This window comes from Condylostylus longicornis, unplaced genomic scaffold (genome assembly GCF_029603195.1).
Source record: "Condylostylus longicornis isolate FDR11 unplaced genomic scaffold, ASM2960319v2 ptg000172l, whole genome shotgun sequence".
Lineage (NCBI taxonomy): Eukaryota > Metazoa > Arthropoda > Insecta > Diptera > Dolichopodidae > Condylostylus > Condylostylus longicornis.
Window position 1 is genome coordinate 12,788 of NW_026578140.1, and position 13,631 is coordinate 26,418.

The following is a 13,631-nucleotide window of genomic DNA, read 5'->3' on the forward strand; positions in this document are numbered from 1 at the left end:
TTCCCCCAGAGGAATACCCGGCTATTCATGATCGTCTCAAGAGATCTAAAGAAAAAAACATAAATTACTTAAACAAAGGGAGAAACCTCGGAAGGCCATCTGGGTACCTAAAATTAAATAGGGTAACTAAAATGCAGCCCTATTATAAGAAAGTCGAAGCGGTACCTTCTGGTGAAGATCACTATAAAATCAATAGGGAAACCCTTCCTCGTTACAACAACCAATTTAAAAAGAAGTATAAATTCCAAAGTTATTAAGATTTCCTTTCTTTCTTTTTTTTCAGCAATCATTCTTTTATTACTACTGTTATGCCCAACTCCAGTTTTATTAAAGTCATCTATTGAAATTACGGAATTGGTATCCGGTAATGGATACATCTTGTTTCAAGAACAAGAACTAAAAATTATCTACAACTACAGCAAAATTCTGCATATAATAGATTTGTCAAAGTATGAGGAAAGTATAACTAAAATAGAACTGAACATAAACGAATTACATAGCAAAACTAATATCCCAACTACACTTTTACACAATTTCAACCGTTTAAAAGATGCATTTAATAGTATTATTCCCCACCACGTTACGAAACGAGGTTTGGTAAATTTGGTTGGAAGTGGTCTTCGATTTCTTACTGGAGTCATGGATAATGATGAACGTGAAGAAATAGAAGAACATTTTAGAGTCATAGACAGTAACAATAAAAATGCTATAGAAAACTTAAACGCTCAAATATCAATCAACAAAGAAATTTCAGATCAAGTCGAAACAATAACTAAACATGTTAATTTAGTACAGAAAAACATTAGTGAAACCATCAATAATCTTAGTAATCGCATAGCAGAAATTGAAACAAAATTTGAACTTTTTATAATAAAAAATGAAATTAGTGAAAATATAAAGATTTTATTGGACCAAATTGAAAACATTAAAGAAATCATATTGTCAAGTAGGTTAGAAATTTTACCAAAAGATGTTCTTACAAACAAAGAAATCAATGACCATAATGTAAGTGTAGAAACTTTACCATACATAAAAAATTCTGTATTTTTTAATGATACAATAATTGTTTTTGTAATTTCAATACCTAACTTTCTCAAAGAAAATTGCTTTAGGAATATAATTGTTAAGGTACCAAATAAAGATACTAGTTTAGAACTAGATACTAATTTTAATAAAGTAATAAGTTGTAACACAAAAATTTTTAAAAATGTAGAAAATAATAATATTCAGGAAAAAAATCTCATCCCAATTGAGGACGAATGTGTTTCGAATTTATTAACCACAAATTTAATGACTTGCCATTATAAACAAAATTTAGCAGTAGAGATAAAACCAATATCCAGAAATATTATTATAACAAAAAATCTAAAAGAAACTACTCTTTATAATAATTGTGGCCAGCAAAGTGATATAATAATACGAGCAAATAACTTAATAAAATTTACCAATTGCAAAATTTCTCTTGGAACTTTCCAACTAGAAAATTCCGAAGAAGAATATCATCATAGAATTTCACCATACGTAAATCGCAATATAACTGTAGCAAAAATTTCAAATCAGTTTCATGTAGATGATTTGTATTACACACAAATAAATAATACAAAGCACATCGAGGAATTGAAATTCAATCATCACAAAAGCTGGTACACGAACTTAATATTAGATTTAATCATAATTACAGTGTTATTCATTATTTGCCTTTTCGTTTTTGTAAAGTTTAAATTAATTTCACCAAAAATCGTAATACAACCGGGCGAGATTCGCCAGGAGTCGAATCTTAATGGCGGAGGTGTTATGTTAGCAACACAACACGCGTATCAATCTAACGGAAACTTACATATTTCACCCTTTCAATAATTTCGTAATTTCATTTTTAATTAAATTTCATTACCTTTTAATTTAACGTTATTCTTTTTATCAAAATCAAAATTTGCATTCATTATTTCCTTTTGTTTTTTTTATATGAAAGTTTCATGTTTCAAGCGAAAAGCCAAATGAACTTATTTTTTGCTTGAAACATTAGAACGTATGCACAAAGGTTAATGAATTTGAAACACCAATAAAAAATTATGAATTAAGTTTAAATTTTCAGATTTCGTAATAATAAGTAGGTCAATGGCAAACGTAATAATTGTTGTTGTAAAACGTTTGTTCTTTTATAAAATAATAAAAAATAAAAAAGTAAAAGTAATGATAAGAAATCAGTTCGTGTTAAAACTTAAGAAAGTTAACTTGTAGAATTTGTTAAGTAATTTAAAAAATGTTTATGTGAAATAAATTAACTAATTATAAATCAATGAATTAATAAATTGAACTTATTTTTAACTTATAAAATTTATGTGAAATAAATTAATTAATTACAAATCAATAAAGTAATAAATTAAACTTATTTGTAGAATTTGAATGAAACATTATAAATTAATAAAAAGAAGCTTGTGAAACTTTTGTGAACTTATTATAAATGAAGAAAACTTTAAATAAAATAAAATTCAAATAAAACTCTTGTGTATTTATTTTAAACAAGAAAAATTAAAATAAAATTATATATATAGCTACTTCTCAGGTGGTAAAAAGTACGGGTACTTCTAGAAGGGCTAGAGACATGGGACAAAAGGCATTAGATAGAGTTTTGCCTCTAGGGTCCCAGAAAAAGCAAGAATTCCACCCGCCCTCCCCCTTCACCCCCTCCAGAGATGCTTTGTAACCGTTTTTTACAAAATGGTACTACTTCCTGTAGGGGTAATATATTATTTAATTTTGCTGGCATAAATATTGTATGTAAATTCATATTTGGAAGTGTGAGTTATAACAAAAAGTGATCACTTTCTTAAGAACATTGTAGTGTTTTAATGAGATCTACATTGTTTCATTATAACTATGTACGTACGCATTTAGTTATGCATTCTTTTCGCGATCTGTTGCACTATGTATTAGAAAACAAAACATAAGTTTACATTAAACTTGTTGACAATATATTTTTAGGGTAAAATTTTATAACAAAATGTTATTCTATTGCATTAAACTTTTTACAAGTAGGGTATTTACAAAAAAATATTTGGAACGGAAACTCGATGATATTGATTTGTAAGGGTGAAGCTTTTTTAATTTCATTTAAAAAAAAATAAAATTATTAATAAAAAAAAGTTCATCTGGCAAATCGCATTTTTCAGGGTTCGAACCTGGGACTTTTTGCATAGAAATCGTATGCTCTACGTATTACCCTAGGGTAATTACCGTAGGGTATTGGTAATACGTATACCTACGTATTACCAATACTACGTTAGTATTGGTGTTAACTAATTCAACGCGTTTTATTCGCATGTATTATAAACTCCAAATACATACGTGCATGTAATTTATCGCTTAAAGTGCTTATTGTGAAAGGTATTTTACGATTTTATGCGACATAACTCAAAGCAAGGTTCTAAAATAAATTAATAAAAGATATTAGATCTCAAAGGAACAAATTATTTGTTTAATTATGTACTTTTTCGTAATTAGTTTTAAGAGCTTTCCTTATTTTAAGTTTTATCTTATAAAATATTAGAAGAAAAACATATTTATATGTGTATTACGGGTGTGTTTTTGAAGAAGAAAAAAGTAAACTCAAAATACATCACACACAGAAAGGAACACAATTTCAAAACTACAGGCATAATACTTGCAAGGCTTGCAATGTAAGCACACACGACTAGTTTTATATATATGCTAGTTCCAAGGTGTCAAAAAATACGGGTACTTCTCGAAGGGCTAGAGACATGGGACAAAAGGCATCAGATAGGGTTTTGCTTCCAGAGTTCCAGGAAAATCTGACATTGGAACTTTCAATCCATGACATGGTCGAAATAAACTTCCATATAAAATTTCATCAAAATCGGCTCAGCCGAACTTGAGATACACGCGTGCACACACAGACCGACAAATCGACAGGTTGCTAAAAATAGTTTATTTACACTTTCCTACTATGGAGAAGTGCATTCCCACCGAAAACTGGATATGCAAAATTTGTTGCCATAACATAACCTACTTCTTGTATACACAATACAGTCGGCAAAGAAACAAAAAATTTAAACAAAACATAAAAAAAAAAATTTAAAATAATCCAAAAAAAGAAAAATACGACAATATCCAAGCAAGCATCGACCCAATAACCTTCTGGTTATCAGACTATCACGCTACGAACCGGGCTATAATTCTATATTTTATTCACATTTCGTATAACTCTTCAAAACCCGTTCTATTTTACATTATATATACTCGTATATAGCTACTTCTCAGGGGGTCAAAAAGTATGGGTACCTTATTCCCTAAATGCATCCTCCCGCTTCAGCACCTCACAGGATACTTTGTGACCGCTTTTTATAAAATGGTGCTACATCTTGTAGGGGTAATTTTTATTTACTTTTGTATAGTATAAGTATTCCATATAAATTGTGTTTTGGAAGTGTGAGTTATAACAAGAAGTGAACACTTCCTCAAAAAATTGTTAAAGTTAATACAATTTTCTTCTTTTTAAAATAAGTATGTAGGTACGCGTTTAGTTATGCATTCTTTTCGTGATCTTGCAAAATTTATTGCATTAAATTTTTACAAATAGAGTAATTTCAAAAAAATATTTGGAACGGAAACTTTCTGATATTGATTTATAAGGGTGAAGCTCTTTTAATTTCATTTTAAAAAAAAAGTAAAATTATCAATAAAAAAAAGTTTACCTGGAAAATCGCATTTTTGAGGATTCAAATCTGGAACTTTTTGCATAAAAATTGTATGCTACACGTATAGTATCCGTGACTTCAATAATGCGCTTAAGACGTAAAATTGTACAAAGTATCAAATTCCAAAAAGTTTACTAAAAGCTCTTGACGTAATGGAGACGTAAAATAAAAGTAAATCGGGTATCGAAAAAATCGAGCACGCTTTTATTATACCTTGTCATATAAATGTTACCAGAAATAACCGATAAAATAAACTAGCATATATTTGCAGCAATAAAGTGCTAGCTATCAAGTTTTTTTCAAAATAAAGCATTAGAATGCTATTTTTCCAGTGGTGTGGTAACGTTTGTTAGTTATACAAAATTTAGTGTCATTTGTCATATTTCAAATTCATAAACAAAAGTTTTTTGAAAACATTCACGTATATGTTATTTTTAAAATTTGAAAAAAAATGGAAAAGAGCAGCATTCATTAAATGTAATATTTATTTAACCTTTAATTTTTACAGTAATAAGGAATGGACCGTGGATAGGAAAAAATTATTGATTGCTACTATTAAAATAAATTGAATTATTTACAACAATATTTGGGAACACATTCATTTTTTTAAAATTAACATTTACACAGAACTTTAAATTAAAATTTTCAAACAAATGTCAAAGTTGTATTGATATGGTAAAAATTGTATTCCAAAATGTATCAAAAGCTTTAGTAGTTTTTTTTACAATGTAAAGGTATTGAAAGCTCTGAGACGGTACTAATACCGTATTAATACCGTACTTAAATCTTTTTTAAAGCATTATTGAAGTCACGGTATATAATAATATATAATATAGATTAGTTTTAACTCATTATGCATTCACGCATTTTACTCGCATGCATTATAAAATCCAAATACATATAGGCATAGATTTTAATAGCTAATTATTTTATGCGTAAACAGTCGCTCAAAATGTTTATTTTCAAAGGTATTTTACAATTTTATGCAACATAACTCAAAGCGAGGTTCTAAAATAAATTACTCAAAAGATATTAGACCTCAAAGGAAATAATTATTTGTTTAATTATGTACTTTTTCGTAATTATTTTTAAGAGCTTTTCTTACTTGAAGTTTTATCTAATGTCTTTATATCTAACAAGTCCCAATACTCAATTTTTTTTACGAAATATTACGAATTTTTGGCTTTGTTGTTGGTTTTTTCTTTAAATGCCACTGATCGTGTCATATTTTTTATTATTTTTTTCTTTTTTTTTACATAAAAAAGAGATTAATATTTTAAAAAATCTCAGGATATTATACACATTTTTTAAAAAGCTTCCCATTTAAATTCTATTGCAAGAAAAAGAAAGAAAGGTAGGAGGAAAGAAAAAATGAAAAAAAAAATTGAAATTCATATTGCAGTATGGTTTCAAATGTTAATGAGGAAGGATGTACAATTTTTCAAATATTTTTGTATTTTTCAATAGGGTAAGTTGGGTAGTTGCGGCTAACAAAAGTGATATTGAAAATAATATGATGTGGTACATTTCAACAATTTGCGTTATTTTCTTATTTCAGTTATTTAAAATACACTAATAGAGATACTTAAGTTTAAATCAATAAAGAAAGCAAAACTCCTAATAAGTAAGTCTTTATAAAAAAGAATTAACTAAACCACTGTAAATTTTACGGAAAAAATATTTTAGATATGCCCGCAAGGAAATGCGTTGTGGAAGGATGTTCTACCACCTATGCTTCAAAAGATAAAAGCCTTTTTAAATTTCCACGTAACAAAAAAAAGGCTGAAATGTGGTTGAAAGCATTGCCAAATTTAAAGTCATATAATCCATCAACAGTTATATGCAGTGACCATTTTTCAAAAGACATGATAAAATGTGATAAAAAACGAAAAAGACTGACAAAAAAGGCTGTACCTTGTGAAAATTTAAAATTAAGAGAACTAGTGATTAAGGAACATTTAATTGAAAATTTTAAAGAACTTACAGTTAAAATTAACCAAAAATTAGATTTAAAGGTTTTTGATTTAAAGATTTATGAAGATAGTGTAGTTTTTTATAGAGTTTGCAAAAATAATTTTTCTTGCATAGCAATTCCAACTTGCATTACAATTAGCCAAAATTTAACCATTTCAATATACGAAAATAATATTCGTTTAAGTGATGATAATGTAAGGAAAATTATTAATACTGTAAAGGTTTCACGATGGCATGAACTACAAACTGTTATAGACAGTTATTCGAATTCAGCAATAAAACCAAATCCCAGTAGTAATTTCCTTAATAATTTTTTAAAAAAGTATGTATTCAATTTCTACTATTGTCAATTCGTTCATAATCTGTTTGCATTCGTCAACAGTTTATAATATAATCAGGGACAACAATATACCTATTTTACCCCACTTAGAATATTTACGAAAAATTTCATCATCGTTCAATGTAAATGTTGAAAGAGATCCATCCAATTTAAGTTATTTAGAAACAGTTCTAAAAAAATTAAGTAACCGGGAGAAACATATTAATATTCAAATTGATGAAATTTATATAAAAACTCAAGTGAATTACAAGGCTAATAATATTACTGGGATTGCCATGAACAATCCGAACGTAGCAGCAAAGACTGTTGTTGCATTTTTAATTAACTCAATTTTTGGTAGTATGAATTAAATAGTTCAGTTAATACCGGTAAAAAATGTTACCGGTCAAGAGCTTCATAAATTCACTTTCAACACAATTCAATTTTTGCAAACTTTAGGTTTTAGAGTAATTTCAATAACTACTGACAATCACAAAATTAACCAAAATATGTTCAAAATTTTTTCATCAAATAGTTTTAAATTTTTAAATCCCCAATACACAGAAAAATATATTTATCTATTTTATGACAGTGTACATATTTTTAAAAATATTAGAAATAATTGGATAAATCAATTAGATGATAGTAAAACTTTGTACTACCCAAATTTTGAGAGTGGAATAATGCAAACAGCACGCTTTTCTGATTTGCGCAACCTTTATTACAAAGAGTCGGCGCTTCTAATAAAAAAAGGTTACACTCTTGATCATAAATCACTATATCCTTCAAGTTTTGAAAGGCAAAGTGTTAAACTTGTTTTAAATGTTTTCAATTACTCAACAATTGCAGCATTATACTCCGAAAATCATAAAGAAACTGCAGCATTCGTAGAAATTGTATTGAAATGGTGGAAAATAATGAGCAATACATCAGTTTTTGGTCATATTAAGAAACTGGACAAAAATTTATGCCCAATTTATAGTGCAGAAGATGAAAATGTTTTGTTTTTGAAAACATTTTTAACCTGGTTGACAAATTGGAATAATTACAAGTTAAAGAATGGTTTTCTCACTGTTCCTACATTTAAAGCTCTTTGTCAAACAACGTCTGCGATGATTGATTTGATTATATATAGTTTTGCTGAATTGGAAATAAATTTTTTTTTTGCCGGGTAAAATACAAACAAATACTTTGGAGAGAAGATTCGGCCTCTATAGAAGGCTAGGTGGTTGCGAATATTTAGTTTCATATCAGAGCATTATAGAATCTGAAAAAAAACTTAGAATTAGAAAACTAATGCAATCAACTGTTGAATATATTTCAAATGTCGAACCAAAGCCTAATGAAACATTATTAACCTTTGACATTACTAATTATATCGAAATTTTTGATTCAAATTACTTAGAAAATTATCAAAATATATTTAATGAAGAAGCAAATGCTTACGTTTCTGGCTATGCCAGCTATATCGCATCCAAAAACCTAAAGTGTGAAGAGTGTAAAAATTTAGTTATGAAGTCTAAGGGGGAGGATCAAAGTGGAGGTGATTTTTTCAATTATCTTCAAAGAGGCGGCTTGGTTTTACCGACTCAAACGGTAAATTACATTTTATTCCACATGGATGCAATTATGCATAATATTACTATAAATCATAAATGGAAATTTCTTACTGATACAAATCAGAAAGCAACTCTTTGCTCTTTAACATAACGAAGTCTCATTTCTGATAATTTTGATATCAATTTCGAAGAACTTTGTAGTTGTGGTTTACCTGTAATTAATATATTAAGTAAAGTATTTGTTGTGTTTTCAAATATTTTGTTGAAAACTTTTTGTAGAAACATGAATAATCAGTCAGAGAAACCTAATATAAATCAAAGAAAACTAGAGACCGTTAAAATTTAAATATGTTTATAACTCTTGTAAACTAAATAAAATTAAAAATTTTCATTATTTCTTATTTTCTATTAGTTTTTAAGTTATTAAAAATGAATATGTGTGTACCTACTTAAAAAGTAATTTTTTTACATATTATTTTAAAACTAGTTCAAATAAATTATTTTAAGTTCTTGTTAAATATAACGTATTTTTGTTTTTCTTTCATATTTTACAAACAGGTAAACAAGAGCAATCTTTTTATAAAATGTCGCTGCATGTGTATGTATGACCTATCTTAATTCTAAACGGAAAGAATATTACATAAAGAACAAAAATTTTAAAATACCTGTTATTTTACAGTCGGAATTTTCGAGTCATTTGGTAAAATACCATTTATTTCAAAAATAGAAAAATATTCAAATCCGGTCATAAAAATATATGATTGTTTTTTCCAAATATTTTAAATATTTTTTTTTCTTAGGTAATTGATATAAATGATAGTAAGTTTTTAATATTTTTTCAAATAAAAATAGAGGTAAAATTTTGAAGTTTATATAAAATTTGTATTTAACAAATAATATTTGATTGTATTTTAGATATTATTTTCTAATTCCCTCTTCAAATTTTTTCTTTACTATGTATTTATATCAATATTTAAGAATTATCTTTCATTAATTATATTTTCAACTTGACACCACAGGTACTTCCCATACCTTGCGTTAACTTACCCTATGAGAAAAAAAAAGCTGTTCACTTAAAAATAATGAAATGCTTTCAGTAACAAATAAAACGTTGAAGACGAAGGTTGTGTTTGTTTTTTTTCCGCTTTTTTTTAAATTTTAAAATAATTATCAATGAAAATATTAATATATTTTTTTGATTTTTCAAATATATGTTCTAAATTTTACCTGCTTTATAATAAGTGTTAATTTATTTTAATATTTCTTCTCAAAAAATAGCCACTTCGATTTAAAAAAGGCCATATAAAATAAGGTGTGCTTTCAAGTTTCTCTCTGAGCATTGGGACTTGTTAGATATAAAGACATTATTTTATCTTATAAAATATTAGGCAAAACAATTAGTGAATTTTTAACAACAAAGCTTAGTGAATTTTCTTTTCAAATTAATGCAGTTTTTGATTGAAAATTCATGAAAATCATGAAAATTTAGAAAAAAATGTATATTTTGTATAAAAACTTATAAAAAAAATATAACACGCGGAAAAACAAAAAATTTTTTTGGAAAAAGGAAAAGGTGCACAGTTTTATAAGCCATAAGAATTTATTCCCTTTTGAAAAAACAAATGAATATTTTCGGTCATATGCATATGAATATTATTATATTCTATAACTATAATTTTATTAATTAAAATATATTTCTTTAGGTTTTTGGATGATATTATGGTCTATTTCTTCAGTTTTCATGCTTTTGTTAGGTCTTTTATTTATGTAATGTGCTTTAATCTTGGAAGCTGCTTGTGAGTGTGCATCATCTTTTTTACTTCGATATGAAAGTATTAATAGTTTTTGTTATCCCTTCATGAGTACTCGGACTATTTAAGCCGATTCCTTTTCATTATCCTTTTTTGTAATTCCTTTGCTACTAAAGAGCATTTAAAATAGCAAAATGCAAAGGATACAACACATATATCTGGCCCCGAAATAATTTCTGAGAACTGTCAGAAAATAAAATAGAAATTGCTATGTGGAAACGCTCATGACGTTGTAAGTAGAATGCACGAATTGGAGGTTTTTCTTAGAGCTAAAAATATCGATACATGCCTGTTGTCAAAAACACCCTTTGTTAAATATTGGGATGTGCCAGGTTATAAATGCTGTACTGTAGGACAACTCAATCTGATAATATATTCAAAAGAATGTAGTGCTATTTTAGTTAAGGAAACCATAAAACATAATGAAGAATCCAAATTAAAGACAGACAGGGTTCAACTTATTGCGGCAATTAAAATTGAATCTATCAAGCAGAACGTCAATGGTGATACAGTATATTGTCCACCAATGTGTAACATAAAGAAGGATATTTTTAAGGATCTGCTATGCGCTGCATAGCAAATGGATTCTAACTGAGAGGTTACTATTGTGCCAAACATTGGATGAGAGCTTTAGATTGACCCCAACTAGAGGTAGAAAATTAAGGAAAGTTATTGAGGAGTTGAGATGTTCCTATCATTCTACTGGCCCACTGATGCCAACAAAGTCCCGGATCGATTTGATCTTTTTATATCGTAAAGGATTTTGACAAATTTTTTTATATCGTAAAGGATTTTGACAAATAGCTAGCAAACGGAGCAGGCCCACTTTAGTCAACAAAACTACAGACTAGGTAGGCTTCCAACATGATTTTATTGGAAATATAAATTACAATAAAAGATTAGACTAGATTCTATACTAACTTTTTATACTAGACTTTCTCAAATACTCAAAAGAAAAGTAGAAAATTTTAAATCAGTATCATGCAGAAATTATGTAGAGCGCTTATCGACAACTAATGAATTATTATCAGTTATGGAAAAGAACAAAGAGTATTAAGAAATTGATAAAATGAATCACCCCACTAAAAAAAAACGGATGAATAATGGGCAAAAAGCAATAGTGATAAAACTGAACTAAAAACTGAACTGAAAGGAATTTTTCAGCCGAAAGAAATGAATTCTAGTATTTGCTTAGTAGAGGATTTCGTTATGGATGAAAGCAATACGGCCCAATTTACATCAAAAGCAAATTGCCAAACAATAAAATTGCTTAAATTGAGTGAGGCCCCAGGTTTTCATCTCATTACTGCTGAGACATTAAGAGAATTTTCAAGAAAGGCATTGACATTTTTGAAAAAAGTGATAAATATAACAGTGAACCTGAGGAATGTTCCTGACGCTTGAAAGGCAACGAAAGTTATAATGATATAAAAACCGAGCAAAGCCTTAAGTGGAACAAACTCATGTAGATCGATTTCACCTGAACTTGAGATCCAAAGCCATACCTAGGTATTTCGCTGTATTAAAACTGATACTCTAGCACCACTCAAATTCAATTGTCGTGGGTTTACTAAGAGTGCCAGTATATCTACTATTTTTGTTTGTTTAATTTACATATACAAATTTACTTTAATTTAGCTTTATTTTCCATTTACATATTTTCCATTTATTCCATGTACTATTACGCATTGACGTTTTGCATGCAAAATGTTATAGAGTTTTTAAAAGTTTTTATAAACTTTTTTATATAATTACAGTTTTCGTAAAATTGATGAAACGAAAAGAAGCTAGATTGCAGATGAAAATGTAAGTAGAAAGCGGAGTAAAGTGTAAGGAAATATCAATATAACTATTTGTTATATTGAAAATTTACGGTTATCGTACTATTACCATACTATAACCGTACCATATGTCCATAACATTTTTATTCAAAATATGCAAAGAAATTAGGTCTGTCTGGGATAAAACTTGAAAAAACTTTAAAAAGAGAAACAATGACGAAATTTCCCTCAAAAAGAAAAAAAAATCTGAATTAAAAAATAAATAAACCAGACAGAAAACTTGTGATAATTTATTTATGAATAGGTGATAAATGTCAAATTTCAAAGTATTTATCAAACATAAACAAAATATTTTTTGGTTATAGCAAAAACCGAAAATTTTGATTTTGAATTATAAAAGTTTGAAACTTAGAAAAAACTATTTATGAACCTATTTTTGGTTTTTTAATTTATTTTAAATTGAAAAGTTTTGAAAAAAAAGTTATTGGTAATGAAAAAATTTTTTTTTTCAAAAATAAATCCTTCGGACATAACCAAGAAAAACATATGTATGTATGTCTCGACAGCTGTAAGATTAAAACACTAACTTTTACTTAAAAAAAACTTTAAACATTGGGAAAATGAGAATGTCATCATTTTCTCTCATTTTTTTCAATAACAAGTATTATTCCAGACGCTTTGGATACAAAAACTTTATAAAGTTTTTAAATGTTTTTAAACACTTTCCAGAGAGGACCTATTATGTGGTAAAACTTACTTAACGCCAGATGTTGGTAGATGATAATTTGTATGTAATAAATCTTTTTTTGAATGTGAATTGTTTTGTTTATATGTTTTTTCCTTTATAGAGTGAAGACTCGTTCATCAAAAAAATATATTGTTGTAGAATAATAATTTCAATTTAGTTAGCTTCAAGTGCTAAGCTCAATCAACCAATGAAGATACATAGGGTCATTAAAATATATACTAGGTGATTCATGAAAATATATACTAGGTGATAAAGACTAAAAAACTTTCAATGTTTAGGGCATCAAAAATTGGTAAAATTTTTGTTTGGAACTAGTTTTAAAAACTCAACAGTTTTCACGAAATTTTTACTTACCTGTCCCTTTCGAAAAAGATAAAAGCTTCAAAAGAACAGTTTTTGAAAGTGCTGGTAAAGGTTTTGAAAGCAATGTATTACTTAATTTTGTATTTTATGTATTTTTAGAATGCCAGGCATCAAGACTATGTCAATTGGCAGCAAACTCCTCGTTATACATAGCAAGTACTAATTTTCCTCACAAAAACATACATAAAGGGACGTGGAAGATACCTGGCAGTGATATGGTAAACCAAATTGACCATGTGTTGGTAAATAAAAGAAGAATGTCGTCAATCATGGACGTACATACATGTAGAGGAGCAAATTGCGATAGTGACCACTTTCTTATAAAGACTAGGCTGAGGCAAAGAATCTCGAATGTAGCGAA